Raw genomic sequence first — 10,614 nt, 5'->3', positions numbered from 1 at the left:
TCGATCAATGCCTGTGCAGTGGCAAGGAATGGTCGGCCCAAGATGAGTGGGACACTATCGTCATTGTTCATGTCCAGGATGACAAAGTCCACCGGGAAGATGAACTTTTCGACACGAACAAGCATGTTCTCGACCACCCCTCGGGGGTATTTCACAGAACGATCAGCAAGCTGGATACTCATACGGGTAGGCCTCGGTTCACCTAGACCCAACTTGCGATACACGGAATACGGCATGAGATTAATACTGGCACCAAGATCTGCCAGCGCATGGACGACCGTATTATCACTTAAGATGCAGGGAATTGTGAAACTCCCAGGATCGGACATCTTTTCTGGTAACTTTCTCTGCAAGATTGCAGAGTAACCAACACTCAAAGGAATGGAAGAGACTTCGGCTAACTTCTCTTTGTTTAAAAGAATATCCTTAAGAAATTTTGCGTATTTGGGCATTTGCGTAAGTGCCTCAAGGAAAGGAATATTAAGATGAAGTTGATTCAGAAGATCAAGAAATTTGGAGTTCTGCTCCTCGTCTCTATCCCTACGGACTCTCCCGGGAAATGAGAGTCTAGGTTTGTAGACTCTCGGTGGTGTGCTGGGTAATGGTTGGTTCTCGGCCTGTGCTGAACTTCCGGGTCTGTCCCTTTGATGCACCTCGGCCGGTGGAGACTCCAACTGAATCTCCTCGTCTACCTGCTCCTCCACATCTACCGCAGGCTTGTAAACGACTCCTCTCGTCGCCTCTTGAATCACGGGCTCGCTACGTGCCCCCGCACCGCTCTTTGTCGTCACAGCCTTCGCGAACGCCTTCGGATTTTGTTCAGTGTTACTTGGAAGTGTACCTGGCGACCTCTCATTTAGACGACTTGCTATCTCTCCCATCTGACGCTCAAGATTTTGAATTGATGCTCCTTGATTTCTCATGAATGACTCGTGCTCCCGGAATTTCTCTTGAGTTTCTTTGTGACGGGAGTCCTCTCGAGTCATGAGTTGCGACAACATCTGTGTCTGCTGTGCCATCATCTCCTCTAACGTGGGCTTCTTCTCCCCACTACTCGGTCCTTCACCGGAATCCTGGAATAGGCTCTGACGTTGCTGGAAGCCGGACTGATTTCCGTTCCTCCAGTTGGAATTTTGGTTACCTCTCCACCCCGAATTATAAGAATTGAAAGAATGTTGATTTCGGTTTGGATTATTAACAAAGTCGACTGCCTCCTCCTGGAAACCTACGGGGCATTGAACGGTATCGTGTCCCCCTCTACAGATCTCGCATAACTTACTTTTCACCTGCAAGTCCTTCACGATCTTTGCTAACGCTTCAACTTGTGCCGCAAGTGCGGTGCTCGTGTCGACCGAATGCATGCCGCGTGATAGGGAATCGACGGTTTTGGTGCTCTTAACTGGTGGTCGCTGGTATCCACTCATTGCTAAACTGTTAAACAAGGCAATGCACTCATCCGTATCCTTCGTTGTTAGTAGGTTACCTCCTGCAGCTGTGTCGAGCATACTCTGAGTTGCGTACGTCACTCCGTTGTAGAACTTCTCAACAACCGCCCAGTCTTGTAGGCCGTGGTTTGGACATAACGCAAGTAGATTTTTGAACCTCTCCCACGCCTTGTAGAAGCTCTCAGTGTCCTCCATCTGGAAAGAATGAATCTGGTTACGCAAACGAGCGGCCTTAGCCGGAGGATCGTATTTTTCAAGAAATTGGGTCTGCATGGCAGCCCAAGTAGCAATGGATCCCTGTGGAAGGGACTCAAGCCACAGACTCGCATGATCAACGAGTGAGAACGGAAAGATTCGGAGTTTTATGGCGTCTTCGGATACGCCGGCAAGATGAAACGTGTCGCAGATACGTGTAATACGAGTGAGATGAGAATGCGGGTTCTCGTGGTGCAACCTGTGAAATTGAGCAGAATGAGCAATCGTGTTCAGAACGTTAGATGGAATCTGCCAAGTCGTTTGAACTCCTATAGCTGGTGGAGCAATGCTGGATCTCGTGCCAGCATCGACCGGACGGGCCCGGTCTGCAACTGTCCTCCTCGGTAGTGGATTCACGTCACCCATAATCCTATCCCTAATGACGGGTTCAGAAAAAGTAGGAGAAGAAAACGTATTACCGACGGATGTAGATGAACTAGAATGAGAAAGATGTCTTGAGCGGGGGCACATGGCAGAAGAATAAGAGTCTGGAATCTGAAGACTTAAGATGTTTTTAATTAATGTTTTGATTTGAAAGATAATATGTTCGTTAAAGATAAGGTTATGGATTTGATTGTGATGTTTATGAAAGTTTTTAATATTCTGCGAATGTTTTAATTAACTCTGATATTTAGAACTGTGTTTATGACTAAATCCAACGTCCAAATGTGAGGCACCAGTAACGGGGCCTTACAAGTTGTTATCAGAGCAAAGTTCGGGAGATTTAAGCATCCTACATGCTTAGACTCGAATAGAGAATGGGATTTAAGTAAGAAAAGAAAGAAGATACCAGTTCAAGATAGTAATGTGTCACTCAAGAAAGCTTAGTAAAGGTAAATTATATGGTTAAATAATGTGTAAAGATGTTAGCTTAATTCTTAAAGGAAGGATATGTGTATGTAGGGATAGGATTAATCGATTGTTTGATTGATTAACTGTTTAATAGTAGAAATTAGCACAAGTGAAATCATTAAGGGAAGTATGTAGAACCTGAGGAGTAATGCGAATAGTTAATTACACTTGGCCACTGTCATTAACTGCTTATCTTACGAATCATGTGCTAAATAATTCCTAGAGTGATAACATTTGTGTTTCATTAGAGATAAGATAGATAACCGATACAAAGGAGGTCATACTGGACACTGCGGTAAGATACGTTCCAACCAGACACCTGTTGAAGAAGGTGTGACAAAGCGATATGCGAAAGCAGTAGGACTTCGACTTTAGGAAGTAATGAAGAAGGATCACGCTTGGAGCTTGTAGTCATGTACACTAAGGGAGTTGCTCAATTGTTTCTAAATACAATGCCAACAATGTTCGATGAAGCATCAAAGGTAGCCCCGAACTAGAGAATCCAAGTGGAAGCGTCATGAAAGAAACAGAGATAAGCCAACTAGAATGAGTCAAGACATGTAATATGCCTGCAATAGTTAACTCCATAAGGGAACTTGCTTGGATCCGGAATAATGAAGTTAACGATGAGGAAGCGGAGATGATCGAGAAGGACGGGTGATTGTCAAGATATCCTAATTGAATATGCATAAAAGGATGAGGCTACCTAGTGTAGCGAATATGAAAGAAGACGCTAAGAAGAATGTAGTTGGGTACCTGAAACTTTATGGAAGAGACCACTAGCGATACTTTCGTTAAAGTATGAGAATGGTTAAGAATTGTAAGATAGAACTAGAGGGACGCAAGTTCCTTGCTACCCTTTTTGATTGACCTTAAGAGAGTTCGATGTCGTTTGGGATTTAATGTGCGAAAATATATATATAAATATTAAACACAAGTCGCAACTAAGCTTTAAAAACCAAACAATCTATCCTAGTTCACACAAACGGCAAGTGTACCGATCGTGTATAGCACAGATAAGGAAAGTCCGGATATCGAACTCGAAGACACGTGAAAACGTTTATAATTACAAAACTCTAACCAAGACTCACCAAAATATTTAATTAATTTATTTTATAATTTATTTCACTACTTAACTTAACTGAATGAAAACTTTTAACAAAACTTTGAAAACTTTGATTTAAATTCAATGAATAAAGACGTCTACCTAGGAATGAATCATGTTGATAAAAATAACAAGACAATGGATTGAAAATATTCACGACACCGGTTATAAAAGATGACACAACTAAAACTTGTTTAAGAAAGTTAAATTACCTCTCAGTCTCTCTAACAAACTCTAACTTATTTTAATTGATTTTAAAGAATAAACCGGAAAAACAATTATTAACGTGTTCAAATGACGACTCACCTCTCGGTCTCATCGACACACTATCCTAATGGAAACGAATACTACGCAACAAAGGATAGAGGAACAATTTAACTTAACCCAAATTAAACCAACTAATTGCACATAAACACTCAAACTTGACAAGACAAAAACCCGCTCTCGCGCGGTCTTAATTCTAACAAGTAAAAGCAACGAGACAATATTACTTCTTATCACCTCACGGTCTCAAAGAAGGTGTATTTTAACTGATTTTAGATGATTATATTACCCACTTATCCCTACGGTTGTACACCCCGCAAATAAACCCTAAACACCAAGTCAAGAGTTTAACAAGCAATCAATTAATCAAAACCAATTTAATTAACTAATGCAAGAGGATTATAAGTAATAACAAATAAAACACAGCCATCACACACAATCTAATTTATGGTTTAGTTAAACTTTACATCAATAATTCAAGTCTTGAACATTAACAATCTATTAAACAAGTCTAAACTACTCAACAATCATCTATCCTAGGTAGAACAAGCAAGTTTAGCCTAACATTGATTTTGGACAGCCATGTATACTTAAGAAAAACATCATAAACATCATCATAAACATAATCAAACTCATTCAAGATCCAAACAATATCAATCACAAGACAAACTATCAATCAATTGCAAAACAATTCAAAGCAAAAGACCAAATCAACAAGGTTAGGATTCTTGGACAAAAAGTAAAGTTTATGGATGAATTACTTAAGTTATATGGCTGAAACAAACGATGTAAAAGACCCCTAGCAGCTGCCCAAGATCACCCCGAGCCTCCTTCTTGCTCTAGCCTCCACAGCCGCCAGCCACCGGTTTTTTACCTTTTTCTGCCGCTGCTACAGTAGCCGCGATCGGCAGCTAGGGTTTTAGGGTTCTTTTCTTTGTATTTCGGGATTATGGCTTAATGAATTCGCTAGAAACTCTTGTTATTAAGTAATATAATATTATAAAAGGCTTTTAAGATGTGGGCTTGGGTCGGGCCTTGACTTATAAGTTTGAAAGTTGCACAATTAAGCCCCTAAACTCTTCAATTTAACTCTTTTTTCCACCAAACTTCATAACCTACAAGAAAACAATCATCTTTGAAATATCAAGCATAAACAAACCATAAAACTTAATAATTAAACTAAAAAGTAATTAAAACATGATAAAAATGATACGGAAAGTAAGTGTGTTTCACTACACATCAGGATTGGATTTGGCGTTTGAGTTTAAAGATCGTATAGGATGTAAACGTAAGTTGATAAGGTTTATGTCATTGGATGCCGGTACAGTGACAGTTTATGGTAATAAGGAAAGTTCAAGGCTTAACGTCATTCTGATGATATAAGCTGAAGGTTTGTTAAGGCGAGGGTGCAGTGCCTACCTGGCGTATGTTGTCAAAGCTACGGCCGACACGAAAGAAATGAAAGATGTTCATGTAGTGTGTGACTAACCAGAAGTGTTCCCATAGGACCTTCCAGGGTTACCACTGGAACAAAAGGCAGAATTCTAGATAGAGTTAATACCAGGAGCACAGCCCGTCGCGAAAGCACCACACCGTATGTCGCCGTCCAAGATGAAAGAGTTAATGCCCAAACTGCAAGAAATCCTCGACAAAGGTGATTTAATGTAGAGTGTTTCCCCGCGGGGTGTACCGGTAATGTTCGTGAAGGAGGAAGACGGATTATGGGGATGTGTATAGATTATTGCAAGTTGAACAAGCTTACGGTGAAGAATAGATATTCGTTGCCACAAATGAATAATTTGTTTGATCAAATGCAAGGTGCGAGTTGGTCCTCAGAAATAGACCTCAGAGCAGGCTATCATTAGTTGAAAGTGAAAGAGGCAGACATCCCTGAGACAACATATCAGACGTAATATGAATATTACGAGTTTCTCGTGATATCATGGATAGACGAATGCTCAAGCAACATATATGGTTATGATGAAGAATAGGGTGTGTCATCCAAATGTGGACAAATCTAACGTCACTTTTTTTGATAATCTTGAAATATTCAAGGGATAAGTCCGATCATGCTGAACACTTGAGAGAAGTGTTGGAGACGCTAGAAAAAAAGTAATTGTTTGCTAGGTTTTCAAGGTGTACCATTAACACATGCTATAAGAAGCAGAAGGAATGGAATGCGAGGCAAGAAGATAAGTGAGGTTGATAAAGGATTTATGATTGTGGAATCAAGTATTATCCTGGTGAGGCTAATATGGTTGCTGACGGCAAGAATGTGGAGAAGATATCATGACATTTAAGTAGTATAAATTAGTTAGTACTCTGGATTGCATTAGCGAGATCCTCGAGGTACAGTTAAAATTTATAAAGGATGAGAGCAAGACGAAAAAATAAATGAATTCTCTAGTTACATCGAGAGTTGAAAGATAATATTTATGATGTGAAAATCAGATTTGGTCGCCTGAGGATTCCACGTCATGGATATCTTCGAGGCCAAATCCTAGATGAAGGTAATAAGTCTAGATGTCGGTTATAATAAAGGCATATACTAATAGAAGTGAAATGTTTTAGTAGAAGTCAAATGAAGTTGAGTCCATGGTATGTGACAGTTGTGGATAGACATGATACTTGACCAACACGGATAAGAACAACCACAAGTGTTATGAATGTGGAGTCGAAAGTCACACTACAAGAGAATGCTAGAAACCAAGGACAAAAGGTGGAAAGACATGCAAGGAAAGCGTAGATAGGGTTTAGATTTATTGAGTCTTGACACAAATGATTAGTGAGTAATTGATAATCATCTGATCATGGAAGGGAAGTCCTCTGGAACGGAAAGAATAGAATAGTATTATAAAAGAAGGTCAAGACATACCGGAAAGGAAGTCGGTTAAGGTAACTGGTTACGATAGATCAGCCAGCCTGATATGCAACGGCAAACAGCAATGGATTCATAGGACAACGTGAGGCTTGATTAGTCAAGAAATAGGGAGATGTATCATCATGGACTTCATGATCAAGCTACCTTGGGTAGCTATAACTCATGAACCTTACATGTTGATGCAGAGCTGAGAATGAAAGAAAGTATAAGTGGTAAGTTAAGGAGGGTAGAGTTGTAACATCCCGAAATTTCTAAGAATAAATAATTAATATATTAATTATTTAAGATGAAAAAGTTTACTTGAGTTAATAGAAAAATAGTAAAATAATTAAGATGGAAGGATAAGTAGACTAATTAGATGTAATTAATTATGGACCAAAAAGGAAAGATGGGCTTAAGTTCTATAGGCTTAAGGGAGTATAAATACCCCTTAAAACCCTAATCCTTTTCATTTTCATACATCTCCACACCATAGCCTACACCATCAAAACACACACTTAACCCAATTCCTGTTTTTGAGAAAACCACCCACAAATACACAAATATTCCCGGAGATCTGGCCATCGGATCAGTCTCAAATTTTAACTGAGTGTTCACGGTAAATAAATGAAGATTCCCACCGATTAGATCTTCGATCAGAGGTCGGGAACTACGGTTTTTATCAGCAAAACCATAGCAGCTCAAAAGTGAATATTCCGGCGTCTGTAGTGGCGGTTTCCGGCGAAGGTGAGCTGATGGGTTTGTAGATCGGGACGAGACGGTTCTGTGGCCGCTTGAATCACTCAAATCGGAGTTCGTTTGATATGGTTTTGAGCATCTCGAGTGATTTCATACAAAAACCTCAAATGTACGTTTTTGTTAAAAAGACTTACTTTTCATAAACGGATTTACATGAAAATTGGTAGGATGATAGATCGGGTCTTGGTTATTGATAAAGTAATGAACTTGATAATAAACGGGTTAGTTGGTTCGCTTCGGGTAAAACGAGTAGTGTTCGGTTTGTGAAAAGGACGGGTAAACGAAGTCGGTTTTGCATGAAACTTAGTAGGTTAGTAAATCGAGTATAGCTATACCATAAAAATGCAAACTTGATGATTAAAATGGACGAAATGGACTCATGGGTATAAACGGTTCTTAAAGGAAACCCTAGATCTAGCCTAGAACGTTTAAAATCTATAAAGGTCTAAGCTTTATGCCTAAAACGGGTTAGATCTAGATGATGGTATAGGGACGGGTGTAAAACGGTTATGAATGATGATGAAAAGGGGTTAAAAGCTCATGATTTGAACTATAGAACAGTTAACTGAGCAAGGTAGAAACCTAAAGATAGAAAGATGAGTTGAATTGGGGGTTCTCGGCCAGGACTGAGGGTTCTCAGCCAACCCATGCTTTCGGCCAGATATGGGATCTCGGTCAATACGGGTTCTCGGTCAACGCGAGACCTCGGTCAACATGAGGTTTTGGTCCATTGGAGTTCTCGGTGACCAAAGGTACCCGGTTAAACCGGAGTTCTCGGTCAAACCGAAGTTCCCGGTCAGACTGGAGTTCTCGGCCGACAAAGCTCCCTGTTGACTTTGGGCCTGGGCAGTTGGGCTCAAAGGCTACATTGGACAGTGGGCCTGATCTACTTGTTGGACCCATATGTGAGAACTAAACAAACAAGCCCAACTTAGGAGGCACGTTGGTAAACTAAAATATCAACTTAATTAGTTATACGGTTAATTAACAAATATATATTTAACAGTTAGCCGAGCTCAGTTAAGGAAAGGAATTACGATAAACGGCGAGCGCAACAGGATCCAGGTGAGTTTCTAGCCCCATTTCCTTGTTATGTTTTCGGGGCTGTGTGCATACTCGATGTGATAGTTAATACACTTACCTTAAATGGTAAGTGTATGCCATGTATGATTTATGTGATAGATATTGCACGTATTGGCAAGGGAGGTATGTATATGAAAGATGAATGTGTATGATATATATATATATATGTGTGTGTGTGTGTATATGTGTGTGTGTACAACATACGAATATATATAAATGACTAAAGAAAGAATACGTACGGTACGGGTATGTAAAGACAATATGTACGAAGATGAAAAAGTAAGGGATCAGACCCTAATAATATCTGAGATAGACAAGAAAGGGACCAGACCCTAAAATATCTGAGATAGACAAAGGAAAGAGGGATCAGGCCCTAATAATATCTGAGATAGACAAGAAAGGGATCTGACCCTAATAATATCTGAGATAGACAAAGGAAAGAGGGATCAGACCCTAATAATATCTGAGATAGACAAGAAAGGGATCAGACCCTAATAATATCTGATATAGACAAAGGAAAGAGGGATCAGACCCTAATAATATCTGAGATAGAATGAACAGTAATTATATAGTATGAAAATAATAAAGTATGAACGTATGTATGAAATTATGTAATGAAAGTAAATGAGTAAAGTAATATTATGTATCTTCGAATGCGTAATTGAAGGTAAGTAAATGTATTGTATGATGTATGATTAACTATAACTCACTCAGCGTAGCTGACTTTTAGTATGCACGCAGGTGAGTAGAATGAGACAGCTGTCTTGAGCGGGGGCACATGGTAGAAGAATAAGAGTCTAGCATCTGAAGACTTAAGACGTTTTTAATTAATGTTTGATTTGAAAGACAATATGTTCGTTAAAGACAAGGTTATGGATTTGATTGTGATGTTTATGAAAGTTTTTAATATTCCGCGAATGTTTTAATTAACTCTGATATTTAAAACTGTGTTTATGACTAAATCCAACGTCCAAATGTGAGGCACTAGTAACGGGGCCTTACAATTATTATCATCATTAATATCGGTATTGTTAAAGTTTATTATTATAATATGCTTCCACCCATTTAAAAACCGAACCAACGTCAGTCATGGTTATCGTTAACGTTACCGTACTCGTTTAAGGGTTTCACAGTTATTATTCTTTTAACAAAATATTATCACTATATAAATCAATAATATTAGTTAATAATATTATTATAAACTTTATTATCAATTCATTTTTATAAAACCGAACTCTTGATTTAAACTCGTCTTGTTTCTATTTAATGTTGGTTTAGTTATTTAAAAGCTAAATAAAATAATATTATTTTATTTTAAATTATCAATTAAGTACGAGCCTATAATCGTTAACAAATCAACCGGTAACCCGATTAACAATCGAACCTTCTCGTTCAATGTTTCAAATGTAGTTTCAACCAAAGTTCAAGTTCATTAATATATTATTTATTCGTTTTCAATTAGCTTTCAAGTCGGATTCGTTCGTTTCGTCGCAAGCTTTCTATATTTTGATCATTTATTATTTCTCGATTCATCAATCGAGGTGAGTACCTTCATACCCCGTTTTCTATCTTTCGTTTTGGGGTGACATTTCATACTTATCAAACTAAATGCTTTATTTACTTGAATCTTAAACCTACAAACGTGATTGTATACTTTATTTAAATAATTGCTCGATTTTGGTGTTCTATGCTTACATGCTTATGTATTTATCGCTTTTGGATGGTGGAACTATAAATCCTAGACCATTTGGCAACCCCTCATGGCAAAGTGTCGTTAACGTAATAAATTAACGATAACTATAAAATCTTAGACTATTTGGCATTCCCTTATAGCTAGGTGTCGCTAAAGTAATTCTATTAGCGATATCTATTTATCCAAGTTGTTGCTTTTATCTATTGTTTCGTATACATGTTTTGTGGCTTTTTATTACTATATACTTATATGCTAAAACTTATGAATTGCTCACCAACATTTGTGTCGATAAACTTTA

This window comes from Bidens hawaiensis, unplaced genomic scaffold (genome assembly GCF_021521415.1).
Source record: "Bidens hawaiensis isolate Kalapana, Puna unplaced genomic scaffold, B.hawaiensis_p1.1 tig00003237_1, whole genome shotgun sequence".
NCBI classification, from domain to species: Eukaryota; Viridiplantae; Streptophyta; class Magnoliopsida; order Asterales; family Asteraceae; genus Bidens; species Bidens hawaiensis.
This window is presented reverse-complemented; position numbering follows the sequence as displayed.